The 20295-nt window shown below is 35.2% G+C and overlaps 1 protein-coding gene across 1 annotated transcript in view; it reads right to left on the bottom strand.

Annotated features, from left to right (window-relative positions):
* GPC5 (glypican 5) overlaps positions 1-20295 on the bottom strand; it is a 610423-nt gene that overhangs the window by 277881 nt on the left and 312247 nt on the right. The window lies entirely within an intron of this gene.

Genomic DNA, 20295 nt, shown 5'->3' on the forward strand with positions numbered 1-20295 from the left:
TTGGCTGCTGTGGGTGTGTCATATGGAAATCTGCTCGAAGCTGAAGAAAAAAATATGTGTTGGGATGATATCAAATGCTTGACCAAGGAACAGCAGACCAAACTAGTACAGTCAGAAGCAGGGCTAGCATGGACAGGGCTACTTCCAAATGACATCCAGGCATTACTTTGGTAGAACTAATAAAAGTGAGGTAAAACAAAGGGATAGCTGATACTGGCCTAAGCAGTGTAGGTGATTTTGTTCCAGTAAATAAGATCTTTCTCTGGATCCTTTTTATTTTTCACTGTAGAGATGGCCAATGATATCTGCATGGTTTATAAGAAAACAGTAGAGATCTGTCTAACACATTTCTCCACTCTGTTGAGCAGTGCTATGCAATCACCTGAATAATGTTAATCTCTCTCATTTTTCAAATGTACAAGTGCTGTCATACAGTTTTTAAATACTAGGTGGTACAACTGTCATATATACACAGTGTGCCCTCTACCCCATTCAGATTCAGTTGTTTACCTGTCAGATAAATATAAAGATCATAACCTATAAAAACCCAGGTTCTCACAAATGAATCTCTTATAAATTCTTATAAGTTCATCTCATCCAAAATACCAGTTTGTACAGGTTTGTGCATTACCTATGCTTCAATCTAGGAAGACTTCTTTACATTGGCCAAAACCTCACTGTCTCAGATTCCTGAATTTATTAATCAGATAGTACTTTCTCCTTAAAGAAGATACTATTTAGTTAGAAACAGACTCATTTTATACCTTCAAAAATGTGTTTCCTTTGTTGTTTAACAAAATACTGGGTTTTCAACCTATAAACTGAGTTTATTTTTAGATTATGGAGTCACTTCCCAGACGACTAGATCTGTTAGGTGCTATACAGTGCCCAACAGAAAATATTTTAATCACTACTACAATGAGATCATTCAGATAAATCTCAATGCTTCTATAAAATCCACTTGCTCCTCTGTGTAAGAACAGGAGAATGCCACTCACCACTGAATTAGCAGAACTAATTTATGCAGCACTTTTAATTCAAAGGTTTTATTAGGCATTTATATGCTACATGAAAGACAAACTATCTAGGAAACAAAGCTCCTTGGTACTGGTGCTCTGTTCCCTGCTCATTGTGTAATCCATGCCATACTTCTACAAAATAGTATTTATTGAAACAAAACACAGACTGTTTAATGAACTACCCTCAGTTAAAGAGCACACTTATTTTTCTCCCCAATTCATATTGTGACACATTCCCAGGGCCAGTCATATGACAAGGTACTCTATCCCTGAGATCTGTGTCATAGATGTGGGCAGAAACTTCCAGCAGACAGTTTTTCTGTCTTGCTTGTCAAACAAAATGTGTTGCCAAATTTTCTACAGTATACCACATACATATATACCATATATATCTGGTGTGTGTATATATATACCTATGTGTGTGTGCGTTAATATATATATATGTGTATATATATACACACACATTTTTTCAGCCTGAGAGCATGCATCCTCCCCTATATCTCTGTCTGAGTCCTAGAAATATATTGACTCAATAAGGTTTTATATTTTGTTGTTTCTTTAAATTCCAGCTCAACTTAGTTATTTCTCTTTCCTCTCTTTTTCTCACTTGTTTTATTATTATGCATTATTGACTAGAAACCTAAAAATACAAATGATCCCACTTAATTGCTTTAAAGGTAGGTTCAATATTGAAAAAGTTTTTTTATTTTTCCAAACTTTTCACTGTACTTGAAAAAGTAGAGATTAAATAATGTGTAAGCTCATTTGTAATTTGGACTTTGTTATTCTCTTCAATCTCCTTAATTGTACAAGAAGAAATATTGTCTCCATATAAGTTCAAAACTCTCAGTGCTGGTTCTCTACTAAGCAAGACTTGGATCTAGTATAAATTCTTTATTAAACAGAAATCCATGTAGTTCTTCAAAGCTAAATTGATTCACATTATAAATAAAGATAAAAGTTGTTTAAAAGAATTTTTCTCTTCTGCTGCGCTTTTTACAAAGCTATTCTTTAAAAGGAAAATAAGTACATGTTATAACTGGAACATTTTGTTGTATATACTTAGTGGTTCTTTCAGCTGAATGAGGAGGGTTACTGAGAGAGCTGTATACTATCTGCCCCTCAAAAAAGTACAGTGACTGTTTTCCTGCTGGGTCATAGTGTAAAATAATCCCTTTTCTTTTTATTTTGTCTAAAAGTTTTTCCATCCTATCAAATTTTTTGTCTCAAAAACCCCATGAGTTTAACCACACATTATTGTCTTTCAACTTCAATGAAAGAGGCAGCAAATATAAATGGCAACCTTGTTAATTTGAATGAGTTATGGCAAAGGTTAGTTCACCACTGTTCTGAGACTGCAGTAAATACACCAATATTCCAGATTTGCTGCTTCTTAGACTTGATGGAAGTTTATTGAAAGAAGACTTTGGCATCAAAAGCATGTCCTCTGCTGGTGGCCTTTTATTTTCCCAGAAAATTTGTGCACCACTACTGTGGTACACGTGCAAGGGGGAGTGATTTCAGTGTAAATCAGCTGAAAGGTCCTCGGGAGTCTTCAGCTACAAAGGCTGGGGAAGTTTGTCCTCACCTTTAGATCTTTTAGTGCTCAGCTGCCAAAATACCTCTCAGGACTTTCATTGATGGCTTAATGGAATGCTTTCTTTGACCCAAAAGCAATTCTGAACTAGGCTATAATACCAAAAAGTACCATTAATAAATTTAGTGAAATTTCACCTTTTAGAATGAAAATATTTGAATTTCAGAAGTTACACTGTTGTATTAAAGTACTTCCAGGGTTCTGTAAATATATGACTCCCTGCCCTGTAACATTTCAGTATGAAAATGAACTGCTTGCAGCAGCTACAGAGGCACCTTATGAGGGTACTTAAAGCTTCTCAACAAATCTCAGAGTCTAAATTAGGAAAATTATCCCTAAGGATGTATGATTATTGTACAGTCCTATAGGGCCTTGTAATCTTTCAAGATTATTTAAGACTTTTATCAATGATCTGGAAAGCAAAATGAAAAAAAAAAGTGTTAATGATAAATCTTTTACTGCCACGAGAACTGGAGAACTACTAAATAACAAAAAGAAGTGACAAACTAAGAAAATCTTATCTGGCAAGTGAGGCAACTGAGTCAATTTTAAAACACATACTATAATAAAATACAGACAAAAGTAAATTTGCAAGTCTAAGTATTGTATTACATGCATATTAAAAGACAAAATATTCTGTTTTGTAAATTAATTGTGGGTGTCCTGGGTAGCTAGCAGAATATGAATTACCCAGAGCAGTGTTCTAGCCAAAGATTTTAATGGGATATCTCTGGGGACAGAAATAGGAATACTAAGTCAGATTAGGGGTGTTATATTACTCCTAAATCCCATTCTCATTGCCTCTGTTCAGAAAGGATGGCCCTGAAGTGAATTCCATTACAGTGATTAAAATGGAACCAAAAATCCTTTGGTTTTAACCAGAGAGCTCATCCTTTAGTACACTCAAAAAAACCCCTTGATCTCAAGAATTTATTTAACCAGCCTTATAAGCCTTGTAGGTGCCTATATGGCAAATACAGATTTAACAGATTTAACAGATTTCAGCAGTCCAAAGCATATGAAAAAGCAAATAAATCAAGATTTTTTTTTATTTAAACATTCAAAGTGAATAAAAAAATTTATACTACCAGAATCGTATATTTAAAAAAATATTCAAGTTGGTCTATATAAAAATAATTTTTCAATAATAAGCAATAATTATCAACAGTGTGGTAAGAGGATTTTGTTTTGGTTGGTTTGGGGTATTTTGGGGTTTTGTTTGTTTTGTTTTTTTCTGGTTCAAATAGGTTTTGGTCCTAAAGCACAAAATACTTCAGAGGTTCAAGGACACAGTATGTATGAAGTTAAAGTAAAAAACTAAAATGGTCCCTTCTGCCTCTCCAAAATGTATTAATTCATATAAGTAAGTCTGAAATGGCAAGAGTGTACTCTATTTTGTATTTTTCTGCTTGCAGGAAGTTACAAGTGATTTAATATCTGTTGTTTAACTTGGCAGGAACACCAGACAGCCATTCACTCACTCCCCCTCAGTGGGATGAGGGAGAGAAGCAGAAAAATGGTAAAAACTCATGGGCTGGGATAAAAAGAGTGTAGTAGGACATAAAAGGAATACCAAATAATAATAGTAATGGTGATGAAAGAATGTACAAAACAAGCAATGTACAACACAATTTCTCACCACCCACCAACTGATGACCTGAGCCATGGGCCACCATCCCCTGGCCAGCTCTTCCCAGTTTATAAGCTGAGTGTGATTCTGTATGGTATGGGATAGCTCCTGGGTCATTTGGGGTCAGCTGTCATATCTGCGTCCCCTCCCATCTTCTTTCTCCAGCCTGCTCACTGGCAGGGCAGAAAGAGAAGACAAAAAGTCCTTGACTGAGTAAGCACTGCTCAACAACAATTAAAATGTTACTGTGTTATTAACATCATTCTTGCCCTCAATCCAAAACACAGCATAATACCAGCTGCTAGGAAGAAAATTAACTCTATCCCTGCTGAAACACGGACAATGTCTAATGAATGATGAACACTGAAAGGCAATAAAATTTATGTTTATACGATTGAAACTGATGTGATACAAAAATCTAGTATCCTATTCATTTATTCTACATCACAAACTTTCATGGGAAATATGGATTTTCTATAAATGTTATTGTATTGTATTTCAATGAAAATATATTGATGCTCTATTGCAGTTCATTGTGAACTAAGCTCAGTCACAGTATTTTCTCTCTTTCATTTATGTGCTCACCATAAGTACTTCTGGAGGGAATCTTAAAGGAGCCCAGCAGAGAATCCAACTTAGCTAATCAAGTCAAATCCAGAAGAACTATTTCTACAAATATTACTACCTTGAACTCTTTCAAATGGGAGGAATAAACTGCTAGCTTTTTTACCTCTGCTTAGCATTACGTACCCAAATACTTAGAAATAAGCACTTCCTTTGGTGATGTCTAAAAAAAAATATTCATATATCTGTAGGCCAGAATGTCATGCAGGGTTTCATTTCCTTAACAAAAATGCTCATTCCAAATTAGAAGTCCAGTTTATATTGGAAACTGGTATTTAGATCACTGGTATGGCAATTCATTGTCCCTTATGATAGCGCCCTGTGGTAATTTTTTTGAATAGAAAGCTGTAGCTTTGTGTGAAGTATGTCAGCTGCCTTTTTTTATTTTTTAATATATTTTCAAAAAGAAAATGAGATTTCTAATCAGCTATAGCCTTTATATCCTTAGGATGATACACAAAGTACAAGCAATACATACAGTGCTATGTCAAATCCACTGTTTTCTGCCTAGAGCCAGGGCTAAAACTGTGTTTCAAGTTTGAAAACACATTCTTCTCCATAAAATCACCAGTAGCCTGAAATTCTGATGGAAGTAACACAATATTTCTCTCGAGTCTAAGCTAACTCAGCTGAACAAAGAAAGAAATAGACATTCATTCTGCTTACTGAACTGCAAAAATTAGAAAGGTGGCTGAGAGCCAGCACTGCACAACACAGCTTTAACCTACCCTTTGTGCTTCCTTGATATACCTTTACTACCTCAGGATCAAATCAGTTGCTGCCTGAATAATGGAAATAAGAATCACCCCAGCTTACTATTACATGACTACTTCAAAATCCAGACATTTCTTCTCAGCAGTTATTTATGTAGCATTCAAAATCACTTAGCAAGAGAACAAAATTTTCAAAGAAAGCTAATTGCTAAATTAGGTAGCAATGACTAGCAATTTCCATTGAAGATACAATTCCTCACAGTGAGACTATGGGTTCAAGCACAAGCACACAGTGTGCATTTTGTTCCATCCTTAGCATGCTTCCTGACCATCACAAAGTTGAATTGACCTAACTAGCACTCTCCACAAAAATGCTTGACCCCAATTTGAGCCTTAGCTCAAGTCTGAGCCTACAGACTGTTCAAAGTAGGCAGCCTGGATATGGTTATTCTGCTGTAGGAAGTAGGACACTTGCAATCCCTGAACATTTTTATTTAATACAACAGATGCAGATTTTTTGGGATGTCTACAGTGCCAAATAAAAGAGAACTGAGCAATAAGGTATAGTGATAGTTACTGAATTTCTCAGTCTTTGTAACTTTTTGTCAACCAGTTCTCACTTATTAAGAGGTCATTTGTAAGCACTGGGGATGTGGAGCAGTGCATTCTCTCTCACCCTTTATCCTCTTTTTATTTAGCAATATAGATACAGCTTCTAAACGGACTTGTCCATTCACAAATACCCTTTTCCTAATTTTTTATGTATAGAAATCTTGCTTTATATCTGGGAGTGCATTTTACAGCTGAAACCCAACAACTCAGGTTCTCACTTGAATTCTTTCATGAGTGATTTCTCTTCTTTCCATTTGTTACTGGTTCAGAGTGAATACAGGAGCAAAAGCTTGGCTCTTATCCCTTGGTGCAATCCCTGCCACCACAGTTATGCACACTATCAACTTGATTTGTTTAAAAAATATTTACATATTTCCATCTGTAAAAATGCATGTCTTGCTAACATTCCACTGCAGGTTTAAATCATCCTCAGAAAATTAAGTAAATGAGTTAGACGTTTCTAAGATAACAAATGAGAGCAAAATTAAACCCCAGAACAATAGCATGTACTCTTATTTCTGCCTAGTAGTTGAAATAACAAGACAAAGTCATATTTTATATGATTAATGTTTAGAGACTAATATTCTTTGCTAGTTTCATCCATCCATGCATATGCTTGTATTTTTCTGTCACTGTTCTTTTCCATTCATCTGTTTCCTTCTATTCACTTATGTGAATGTTATTGGTTATAACCCCCTCCACTAGATATTACAAATAATTTTTCAGATAATATGAAGATAATTTTTTTTTTTACCTCATCCTTATCTGAATTTTTGGACCTTTCTTCCTTGGCAAGGGTTGATATAGATAGATATATATTTCATGTATTAGACAGTTTTCTTTGGTCCTAATAGTAGACTGAAATTCTGTCTTTCCAGGACAGTATATGTGTATCACTAGACAGCTTAATATCAAGTGCTTTAATGAATGATTAATGATGTCTAACAAAAAATAAGAAAAAGGATTTATTTAAATAACACGGCATACTGTGATCAGAGAAAACTTACTTGAACAAACAGAGCCAAGATTTTTGGTGGGGTTGAGCTTTTTGATTGTCAAAAAATTTTCATGTTTTTCTGTAAGTGAAGTGTCTAAGGTCCTCAGTAGTAATTTGCATGTTAGAAGTTCGATTCTGTTTTGTGGACATGATTGGCTTGTGCTTTTTGATATGACCTAGAATATCTGGGGCACAACACAGTGAGAGAGGAGTGACAGAGAATTTGCATAAGAATTTGCTTCTCGAGCAACAGCTGGAGGCCAAGGAACACCAAGCAACTGGAATTGTTCCAGGCATCTGAGCACATGCAATTGAACCATAATCCTAGTTAAAGCTGGGAGTTATTCAGCTAAGCAGAGGCTGGAGTCCAAAAATATTTATAGAAAAGAAATAGCAAGAAAAAGTTTTCCAAGAGGATTCTTAATTCTTTTAGCCAGGCAGTGCAATTTTTGTTTGTTTGGTAACAACACAGCTCTTAGCACAACAAGACAAACTGGTAAAAAGCACAGTGGGATTCCTACCATTTATCTAGATGCTATAGATATAAAATTCACTGTTTCTCTGTATTTTCTCTCACTATATAAATAGCAAGAAAAAGATCCAATTATTTGTGAAAATGCTGATTAAGACTTAAGAGCTAAATTTTCTCAAAGTTTCAAACCAAACATTTTCAGTGTTAACAACTAGAACTAGGAAAATCCTGTGGAGAATTAAACAGAATTACAGCCAGTTTCAATAATCTCATGACTATCATTATACAGGACAATTTCTCAAATAAAATAACAAACCAATGCATACCAATAAAGCTGTGCAACAGAAGAGAATTCACCAGCCTGCAAGATTCCTATATATGGACATGAGTACACGATCATTAACTCATTATCATGCACTGATTTCTACTGATAGCAACGTCAATCTGTTATTAGTCTAGCTGTTACTTATAAATAAACATCATGACATTAACAAAATATAAATGTTCAATTTTATTTTTTTAAGAATAAAGTTTATTCCATGCTTCAACATGTTTATATTAAATTGCTAGTGAAAAATAAGCTAGAAATGGGTTCTATAGCAAATTGTCCATACTACATCAGTTGTACACCTGTATGTTTCCAGTCAATTTGGAGCTTATGTCTATAAAAGCAGAACTTTGTTTTACTTCTTTGACACAGTTTTTAACTTAAGAGTTAATAATCTGTAAACCCTATTTTTCTCTCATCAGTGGAAACAGAAGTCTGACATTACAGCTGAAGTAAATTAAACATCATGATAGAAAATCGCAGACAGGCTGTTTCAGGTTTTGATTTCTTCTTATACTTCACAGTTCTGCAAGTGAAAGGGCACAATAATAAGCCATTTACAAGAAGGACCTCCTGGAACGCTTTTCACTTTATAAGAATATGCTAATTGACATTTCTTCTGGAGGGCCATTCAGAAGACATTATAGAAAAAGCTGCATTGAAATAATCTGTGATGCCATCATGAGCAAAATTGTGACTATACTGTTAGAGTTACATTTCTATTGCTACCCTATCGTGAATAGATAAATTGGTGATTTATCCAGAGAACTGATTTCAGAGAATGGAATTCAGTAGATAGTCAGTGGAGGTGACCCACCAGCAGTGCTGACTGACACACTGCTTTCCCTTATCCACCAGCAGCATGATAAAGCTACTTTAGTCTTTTACTTGGTGACATTTCTAGCAAGTGAGGAACAGCTGCTGTGTAAAATTCATGAAGACTAAGCTGACAGCAAGGCCAATATTGTGTAACTTCATAAAACCAGTATGCTCCTAGCAACATTTGAAAGCAAGTTAAATGCAAAAATAAAATAGGAGGACTTTACTTTTGCATTAGCTATTACTCTGTAGATAATGCAAGTGAAAAATGGTCCCATATACTCAAAAAATTGAAACATTAAAAATACATTTCCGTCTTCATCAGCTGCCTATGTACTTTTTCCTTAAATCAGAGTATTCTAAATTGACCTAGAATATGAAATGACAGTAGACACCTATAAAATTTAATGCAGAACTCATTATGAAACAAAATCCTTCAGTATTAATTTCTCTCATAAGAGACCATAGCAATGTTGTCTATAGAACAGTTTTTGTGGGAAGGGATTCTCTGTGCAAAAATATTGTCATGTCCCATCTCCCCTCCCTCCTCCCCCCTGCAGTACAAAAGACATTATGGAGAACCTTAATATAACTAATAGCCAGGAATCTCCATACATTAGTGAGAACAAGTATCAATCATAAAAGCGTACCTCCAGTCCTTATCTGTGACTTTGTTTAGCCCCATCCTATAAGAGATTGCCACAAAACAAACCAGAGAAAAAGTATAGATCCAGAATCTCCTGCATTATTTACCAAGTTTTTCTTAAGGTCCAATATATACTCTTTCTATTTTCAGAATATATCCTTCAGACAGAATGCCAATATAAACTCTAGTACATCATTTATGCCACACTTAAGTCTTTCACTGAAAGTTTTCCAGTCTCTGAGATTGTGTGCCAGCACTCTCCAGAAGGCAAGTGAATTCTTAATGAGGTTAAAACAAGGCCTTCCTGCCTCACAACTTGCCCCTTGTCCCCATTCTTGAGCTGTCATCTATTTTTGTGATTTTTGTATAACTATCCTTCTCTGGTTATATTTGTGTAGTAAGGCTGCTTTGCATAAATTGGGACATCATATATGAAGGACTGTGTTTTTAAATCCTCTTTGCCTCCAAACTATTCTTAAAATAGTTCCCATTGCCTAGTCTTGTCAAAATGCATCATGCCTGTTTTTCAAAATCTTCAAGAGAATTAAGGCATCCTCGAAATATGGAAGTGGTGGAGGAGAGGACATGTACATTACTTGAGAACAGCTTTCTTGGTGCATAAAGAAGTGGACCATTTACAATCAGTCTTCTCAGAAAGATTTGGTAGAACAATTCTTTAGATCCCATTGGATGTTTGTGTGATAAGATTACAACTTTTCTCAAAAAAGCTAGCTTCAAGTTCAAGTAGCTGCCTATGCTATTTCTCTGCTGCATTACTTATTCAGATGCAATCAAATACCATGGAGAATATCATAAAATAGAAGAAGCCTTCTTTGAAATTCCTGAGAAAGCCTGGCTCATGCATTTTGCAGCTGTAATATGTGCGCAATAGTCTAATTATAGTAATCTTAATCTATGCAGACTATGTTATTAAACGTGACATATATTTTAATTGTTGACAGATGGCTTTGAACCATGTATAAATATTTATAAAGTCACACATATTCCTATAGCTAGCACACACAAAAGTTACAGGTATATTAGCCTGTCTTTTCTGAATCCTTTTATGTCCACATGCAAACTCAGGATCTCCAATTTAATAACTATTTTATTGTTTAGGTTATCTGAAGACATAAAAGGACCATTTTCTTTTTAAAGTGAAATGAATATTGTATAGATTACAGACAGTTTTGATTACTGTGGAAATCAGGGTACTTTTTCATCAGTACATTGTATTGTGTTAGCACATGTGCTCACAGTTATTAAATATTGACATTCTGCTGCTTATTCGTAATCACCCATCTTCTCTCATTGCTACATGGAAGGTATCAATAGAAACCTTAAAATCTCCACAAACAGTGGATAAAAACAGGCTCAATCCAGCAATAATATTCATTAATGTGAATCTAATGAATGTTCCTCTTATTTACTCTTATTTCTTCAGAAATCCTTGTTTAAATCACATGTAGTGAAAAAGTTGGTTATTAACAAAACACTCAAAACAAGTAGAAAATAGGCAACATTTACAAGAACTACCATATATGAAACACATTATCTGAACTCTTCAGAGATGTCCAAGGGTAGGCCTAAACTAATGAATAAGGTGAAGACTGAGGAATCCCACAAGTCAGAAAAACTGCTTACGCATCTTTTCAACTGTTAGGGTGGGAGTCGCTTCTTGTAGTTTTTGAAATCTAAACTTAGGCATCTGTCTGTGTAGAATGACAGAAAAGTCCAGTGGGTAACTCATCTCAGCCTAAAGTTATTTTAAGATATTTATTGAAGTTAAAAGTCAGATTCTTTGCTGAGATGCAGTTTTGCAAAATATCTCAACCCACCAGCCAACCAACCTACCAAAAAAACATGAACAAACAAACAAACAAAAAACCCCTTTTTTTCCCCACTGTAGGACATTTCTATTCAACTTAAACACCTCCAGGCTATTTAAGTTACTTTTTAAAGTCACTAGAGCTTTTAGAGTCAATGGAAAGAAACAAGCACCTTCAAAAGCCAGACCTCATCCTAAAATAAATCATGCAAGGATGCAGGGACATATGCATTACTGATTTTGGAAGAGCATTATATGGTGCTACATATTCCAAAGAAGATTAATTTTTTTTCTGCCTGGATTTTTGCACTAAAAGCTCATTCTGGCACAAACTACTTTTCTTCAGAAAATGGAGGGAAGAGACAGCCTTTTTAAACAACAAAGTGAAAGTTAGAAACTTTAGCATTTAACTTCAAAAACTGTATCCATGAAGTGGTAGGATACAAAGTCCTTTCAAGAGAGTGGGATATTTTCTTCCTTGAAAGTCTGGTGAAGGGATAAATCAGCAAGGAAGGGAAGAAAATAAATGTCAGCCATTTGATGTCAGTCTTCCTACTGTCTCAAAGGTAGAGAAAAACTATTTTAAAAATTTTGAGAGTAAATGATAAAGCTATTTCTTAAATTCATTTTCCTTACACTTAATACAAGACTTTTAAGGCAAGTTTTATGCGTTTTTTAGCACAGTGACTGTAAGCTTTCAATTCTTTTCCTTGTATCAAAAATATTTCACACAAAGTATGCTAACAGCCAAACTTCAGAAACAGATGAGTCAGCATTCTAAGGCTTTTATGGAATACAAAAATATCTTGAATTCCTTTGACATGAGCCATATTTATTGTATTTTATTTTCTCTCATACAGAGCATCTAATTGTGGAAATACTGAAAACTCCTATCCAATGCAGTTATGCATTTTTCATTTTATTAGAAGTTTGAATTTCTATCATTAACATATTTCATACAAAATTTTAAAAAAAAGCCAAACTTTAACCATCATGGTTAAAGTCAAACATAAACGTCATACACTCTTTGCAAGGCACTTTGGGTATTTTCAATTTCTCATAATCTAATTATATATGTGCATGTCCTAACTTCTCCAGAGATAATATGACAGATGGAGTCAGAATTTTTTTTTTCAAATGCTAGTAAAATTTAGATATTGTACTTAACCTGACACATATTTCGTTATTGCAATATGTTCATTTCTGCATGGTTTTGTAGTGTAAATTAACGTAGAAATGAGAATCACTATAAGATCAAGTATTAATGCAAGAAAATATAGAATGCTTCTGAGAAAATATGAGACATAATATAAGTAAATATTAAGTCTGAGGTTTACTTTCTAGAGTTCAGTGTTCCCGTTTCTCTTTACCTCCTTCAAAAATTGAACATGTAATAAGCTACAATCCTAGAAGCTGTTCAAGTCAATATTTTTACACACAATCGATTTGGTATGCATAGTAAAAATGTTAGTAAAATACAGTTGTGTTTGTAATAACAGAGCTTCAATCCATCACATATAATAAAATTTGATTTTTTTGTTTTACTGTAGTGGTCTTTTGCAGGCAGGGCTGGGATATACTGCTCTATAAATTGCAAAGAAAGCAAAGCAGCTCTAATGTGAGCTGGTACACTACAGTACAATACTGGGGGCTGCCAGCTTTTGTGCTCCAACCTGGGAGAAAAATTACCCCTCTAATCATGGAATCATGGAATCAAGGAATGGTTTGGGCTGGGAGGGACCCTACAGATCAGTTAGTTCCAATCCTCCTACCATTGACAATGACACCTTTCACCAGAGCCAGTTGCTCAGAACACTATCCAACCTGGACTTGAACATTTCCAGGGATGGGACATGCCCCCCCTGGAGGTAAATATCCCCAAGAGGCAGTGATTATTTGTACAAACACAGCCTTAGGAAAGAAGATATGGCTTAGAAATCAAGAATTTACATGCCTCACCCAATGTTAAAACTCTGTCAAAATAAGAACAGATATCACTTATTTTCTTTCATATAATAACTTATTTATTAAAGTATTCTTGCAAAAAAATGAGAGACTCAGGCTGAAGCCCACACCCTGTTCACAGTGAATCATATCCATATTTTCTCTTATTACCCTAAGTTTTATACTATAGTCTAGTTTCATTAAAAAGACATGTTCTCAAGATATTCTTACAAAAAATATATCAGTGAAGAATGAACTATTAATATTTTATGGACACAAAGTGCTAAAGAGAAATCAGAGATTTGTAACCTCTTAGTTAGAAACCTGAAAGCTATATTAACTGAAGAATAAAGTTCTTCATCTTCAAAGATCCTGTAGTTTTGATGTAAAGGCACTCTCTCTGGAATAAGCTGAACTAGGATTTCTCAACTTGTACTTCAATCATCAAACTATTATTTCAGGGGAAAGAAGGAAAAAAGCAGCAGCTTCTTCTCCTAGATCAATGTTTAAAGATTGTACAGTTTAGAATAAGTGATTAAATTATCATCTCTGCCAATATGAAGGACGACACAAACAAAAAGGCTGGGGGGGAACCAAAATAGGCCAGATAGAGATGAGACCCTGTCCCAGCATTTCCATAAAAGCTTCAACTGATGGGATGGGGTTTACATGTCTTCCATAATCTATGGGGAAGGATTTCCATGGATCACTTCAAATACTGAAGGAATTATTTCCTGGGAAATGTTACACTTCTAGGATGCAGGGAAAGAGCATTTTGAGATTGTACAAAACTTAATATGAGATGCTTAGAGGCAGAACCAAAGATGGGGAAAGGTAGAGATCAAGACGTTCTGAGGAGGAACAAGCATGGGAAAATAAAGGGGCAAAGAGATGAAAAGGGCCAGACAATTTTAAACAGAGTCTCATCTGTACACTTAACTGTCTATGCTCCATATATGACCTGCACAGCCTGCCCTGTATTCTATTTGGCTCCATCTCAAAGTGTTGCTTGGGCTGTGTTGATATGTTGCATATACAGCCCTGCTGTGTATTTATACACATTTGCATATTGGGAATATGTGCTCAGCCTTGCTACTGACTCAGCCTGAGGACATGATGCTGCAGTAGATTTGACAAGCCCTAACATAAGGAATTAATTTTTTTTTTAAGGATACCTCAGTCTTGATCCATGTGTGTTCAGAAATATTTGAAAATGATTACTAAAACGGGCTTTCCAGGACAGCTGCACAGAGAGACATCATATTTCTGTATCTGCAAAAGCAAAATTTTATGGATGTCACAAAGTTCTTCTGGGTAAGACAACTTTGCACACACAGAAAGCTTCCTTTTGGAAATTTTAATTTAGAGTCTCACCTTCTGGTTTTTGGAGTTTTAGGGATTTTTTTTTGGGGGGGGGATTAGAGGAGGCTTATTTACCCTTTAAGGAATTTGAACAGAATCCTAAAGAATGGCTGTGATCACAGCAGATATCCCAATCCAGTCAGTAGGCTGTGCAAATTCCACATTCTGTTAGAGCTCTGTGTATATTGGTGAATAAAAGATGGCAGTACAAAGCCAACACGATTGAAAAATGGCTATTCCCTGTGAGCCACATGATCCTGCTCCTGGCTTGGCCTTCATTCCACAGAGCAATTACTTTTCAATACTTGATGCTGAAATTCAAAATCACACATATTTATCACCCTTTTTTTTTCCCCCAATAATAAGCAAAGGCTCCAGACATGAACCTCAAGAAAATATGCATATCCAAAACTGTATTTGTGAAAACTTCATGCAAACTGTTGACAATTCTGTCATATATCAAAGGCTGTATGTTGGCTTGTCCCTGATACCCTTCAGCATACTTCTATTGCTTTAAACCAGTTTTGATATAAACCATCACTCCTGCTGTACTACAGCATAAATGAATGCTAGAGTTCTAAAAGCTTCTTTTTATTCCTTTAGAATACGTTCCCACCATTGTCTTCCTACTTCAAAAACCAAATCTACACTATGCACTATTTGGTACGTATCACTAAATCAACACAAAATTGGGTTACTCTCTGGCCAAATAAGATATAGAATTAATAATTTATTTGATAAGTCATTTTGAGAAGACCCATTACCTAACTAATTAAAATGTAAATGTCAGCAGAGTAGATTACTTATACTACATGGGTCCCAGAGACATGTTTGTGTTCCTGCCTACATTTCAGCCTTACTTATCTGAAATTAACTTTTTCATAGGTTTTTTTAACCTGAAAAAAAATCATAGATTGTATGACTTGTTAATACAAATTTCCTGATTTTTTCCCTTGACTTGCAAAAACAGGCATAATTTGGAGGAAAGTAATATTAGTTTTGCCATATTTTACTGCATTTAAACAAAAAGCCTTTACTCTCCAATTAATACTCATAGAAGACAGTGAGGATACCCACGGTAAAGTACACAAATAAAACTCATTCAAATACTCAGCTCCAAGAGGATAATCAGAAATGTGGCAAAAAATGCAGCTCACAGTAGCTCACCGTATTTTGAGATAAAATTTATGCTCAGTAATAAAACTCACCTGTTTTCACTCTCTAGATACTTCTATTATTTCATTGAGTCACTGTCTCTTTTACCAGATCACTTTTCTCTGATTCACAGCTTACAAGCAGCATTAAGTTAGGACTGTTGAAATGAGGGCCAGCTATTACAGCAGATATATTTTCTATCAAGAGAATTCAGAGCAATATATGATCCAAGAGAACATAATTTCACCTATACAGTTTCAATGCTGAGGCCTAATTTTCAATTACTCAATTATTCTGTTTAGTTATTACAGTCTTCAGTGTTTTGTGATAATCAGCAGAAACTAATTAGACATAAAACTACAAGACATTCATTTTCAAACACTTAATTACATTGTAAATGCTGATATTAGCAGATTACATGGCATTTTGTTTGGTTGCTTCATTAAATGATTGCTTGAGAATGCTCTAAAAGCAGTAACATTTGCCCTCCAATACCTTCAGAGTTTGTAGTAGATGCAGACTATTGAAGGAAAGGCACAAATTAGGTACATTTACTGTCAAGCACACTAGATAGATAAACAACCACTACTTACATTCACAAAGTTGCAGAGTGATGTCAGAACTGGTTTTTGTCAGCTGGAACTACAAAATATCCCTGGACGTGAATGAATTAACAGAAATGGGTCTAGCATATTAGCTCAGAATCAGTAAGCCATCATCATCACCAAAAACACCCAAAAAAGCCAAACAAACAAACAAACAAGAACACAACAAAAAAACCAACAAAACTGAAAAGAACACTAAACTTGAAGAGAACAATAAACAAAACACCAAAAAAAAAAAAGAAAAAAAAAATGCTAACAGCAGCCAAGTACATCAGTGGAATAATTCTTTCTATGGAGATAGTACTTCTTCAAGGCCAAATGCTCCAGTATCTAAAAGAGTATATATTTTAATTTTATTCTATTATTTCTATGCAGTTATCTAGCTTTAATGCACCATCAATTTGCTTTGGTAATATCTCTGGCAAATTACTACCCTGCTATCCCAATTTTTCTTCCTGTAACATGAAGATTTTAAAAATTAGGCCAAACATATTAGTATGACATGCTACTGGACCAAAACGTATAGAGAACCTTGGCTTAACCCTTGCAAACACTCCTTTGAGATACTGTTTATTCCAGAAGTCTGATTTAATAGCAGAAAAAGCTCTTGAGAAGCAAAACAGAATAAAAAACAGCTGGCTGCATTCCTGCCAGGCACTTTCACAGTTCATAAACCCCCAAAACACAAATGAAATACATTAACATCAAGCAACTCTTAGATTTCAACAAAATCTTTAACTTCACAGCTGAAAAATACAGCATAATCTCATTTTTCCTGAACCTGACTCACACTCTATTGAAAGTCTTTCTGCAAAACAATCAGCATGCTGAGAGATTCAAAAACAATGACAAAAAAGTACAGGAATAATTTGCTTCTTCCAGGAAATCATGGGAAAATATTAAAGGCTGCAGCTTAATTCAGAACTACTGCATTTTCTCTGTTTTTAAGGCAGGCCATGTAAATGAATTATTACATTTCTATATGAGACAAAAAGAGAAAGTATAGACAATGAAAACATGTACAGAATGCTATGAAAAGCTAGTATCTGAACACTGATACTAAGCACTTGAATTATTTCCCTTTCTTAATTTAAAAGAAAATTCACCACATATCGACAAAGCTGAATTTTATCTGTACCAATGGTATATTAAGTAGTCTACACACTGAGGACTTGTTTTAATGCTGAGCAATATGACTCATTTTTAATGCTGAATAATAAGCAGAACACTTTCAAAGACAGCCATGGAAACTATAAATTGCATTTTGCTAAAACAAATAAAACCTGAAAAAATTGTATGGCCTCGCAAAGAATGCTTGGAGGACTGGGAATAGGTGTTGTCTTGATGCTTAATTCACTTTTGAGTTTTGGAATTTTCTCTCAAGTCAGGATCTTTCAAAGTTTTACTTGTGCAATTTACTTGCATTCTGAAGACCACACAAAGGTGTCCATATCATTTAATAAACAAGCTGTGGCCATTGTTCAGTTCTCAACCATAATCATCCCTACTTACCCCAGAATGCTGCAGAATATCCTGTAGAATATCCTCTACTGTAGTTGGTCTAAAGTGAAGACTTCAGTTGTCTCCATGCAACTTCCTAGTGTGGGTACAGCCATCCAATCTAGCAGGTTGAATACTTTGTGTATGGAACCCCTTATTATAAAAGCAATATTGACAAACAGATCACTGAGATGTTCAGTAGTTGTCACATAGCTGTTGAAACCCAGAATAACACTGTTTCCAACCTCAAATTCATAGAAAAGGGCACATGTTAAATTTGGACAGCAACTCAAAATGTTGATACTCTTTATTGCAATAATTAGCCTCATTGAGGTTCTATTCCTAAAAAAAATTAAAAGCAAAAAGCTTAATACAAAACTTTTTAAAAATTGATCAGAAGACTTAACTCTGGTTACTGAGGTTTGTGAATCAAACTCTAAAAGTGTGAAATAGGTATAGTCCAACAAAGTGAAAGTTTTAAGTAGAAGAGCATAATTGTTTTAAATCTAGTCTCTGTAAAAGCACATGAACAATTTCCTATGCAGAGGTCAGACTAAAAGTTATTGTCAGAAATAAAAATCAATAATATGAGAAGAATCACAAAGGGACACAAATTACATTAAAAATGTGCAACAACCTCCTCAGACAAAATTTCAGAATTGAGTTATGTGAAATTTTTCATGCAGAACACAAGGAAATGCCAGAGTTCACTTTCAAATAATTTTTTTCTCTTTTGAATTCATTGTTTGGCTCCAGGTAAGCCACAGCACAACTCAACTTGGAATTCATGATTCATATTGTTCTCAGTGAAATATTTCCCAATCAGCCATTATTGCCTACAGGCATGAAGACAAAGAAATCAGCAGAGTAGAATGTATTTTTCTATTATTTTTTATCAGTGAAGCTAATGACAGGACCTTTAAACCATCTGCTATATTTAAGGAAAAAGTATGGACAACTGGTGATTTTGCTACTGAAAAGATTATTTAGAGGTTAAACATATGTTCCAATGGCAGTTTCCCCCCTGAGTCCAGAGGGAAAGGGGCAAACAACATGTCAGCTCCATAGTTACTGTCTCAGATCTGCATATTCTGAATTACATTCCAAGACATAGTTTTTTTCTATATCTTCTGGTGCTCAAGGGAGCACAGGAGACAAAGAAACCAGATTGTCTTATGATATATGCACAGCTCAAAGTGAACACACAAGGTTCATACGCTGATGACTGAACCAACTATCTGATCACTCAGGCACATTCTGGAAAAACAACCTGGAAAACAAACCTGGCAAAAAAAATATTTGGTTTAGTGCAGATACAAATTTCAAGCTTAACCTCCGTCTCTGCTACTTTTACTATTTCCTGGTTCATCTGCACTTCAGGAATATCCAGTTAGAAGGACTGTTTAAGGCCCAAGGCATTAGAAGAGGGCACAGGGTGCTTGTCAAGGCTGACAGAACTGTTTTTTTGCCCCAGTAAGAACTGACCCATTCTGAAGCACTGCAGTATCATGTGGCTAACTGTGATAGCTTGCCTTACTAACATCTCAGCTGCAATTATTTCCCTTCCTTCCCACCATGTTACTGTGACTAAAAAGACAGACCACCTGAGCTTGTGCTGAAGCCTGTCGTTTCACAGGGCACATGAAAGCAAATAGAGAAAGAATCTCCCAACTGATTAAAAAATTATCTGAGATATATGTCTATGACCTTGGCAATGCTTATTAGCTGAGGACAAAGAACCAAACCTTCGTGTGAGCTTCATATTGCTTTAAGCAAGCTCTGGCTCTAAGGCACAGAAATTCTTTCATGGGAGTTTTTTAACTTCTTTGTCCAGAATAGCATGAGGAAGCTGGGCCAGCCCATCAGATATGTGGGGCCTATGCATTAAAAAGCAAATACATGGGGCAACTTTTCTGATTGTGGCATGTGACTGCATGGTGGTGCCTGGTGCTGTAAAGCCTGCCTGAGGCACTGCTGAAGGTCTACAGAGACCTGAGGAGCCAAATGTAGCTGAATCACAGAACTACCTAAACAAAGCTCTCCCTCGAGTGAAGCAATCTTGAATGATGTATTGGAGAAAGATTGGTTTTTTTAATGTAAAAAATTCATTCATGAAAATAGCATTTACACATATATTTGCTGTGTTTTACAGTCCTCACAGAAAGCATTGATTATAAATCAGGACAATGCAGTACATGTCTTGAGTACAAGTCATTTAGAGGCCATCCATGTGAAAGAGAGCCTATTCAGATCATGAATAGCTTGTGTAGAGAACACAGCTGCTACTTCTTATTTTGCAAAACTGACCTGAGATGACTGCACACCCTGTTAGGGTTTACATATGACATCAGAATTCCCTTACAGTTTCTTGTACTCAGCAGGCATCATATGCAGTGCCTAAGGAAAAAAACATTCTTTAGAAAGGATTTCTGAAGGAAAATGTA

This window comes from Pseudopodoces humilis, chromosome 2 (assembly GCF_049639895.1).
Source record: "Pseudopodoces humilis isolate 2021_Gansu_Grassland_sample_001 chromosome 2, ASM4963989v1, whole genome shotgun sequence".
NCBI lineage: Eukaryota > Metazoa > Chordata > Aves > Passeriformes > Paridae > Pseudopodoces > Pseudopodoces humilis.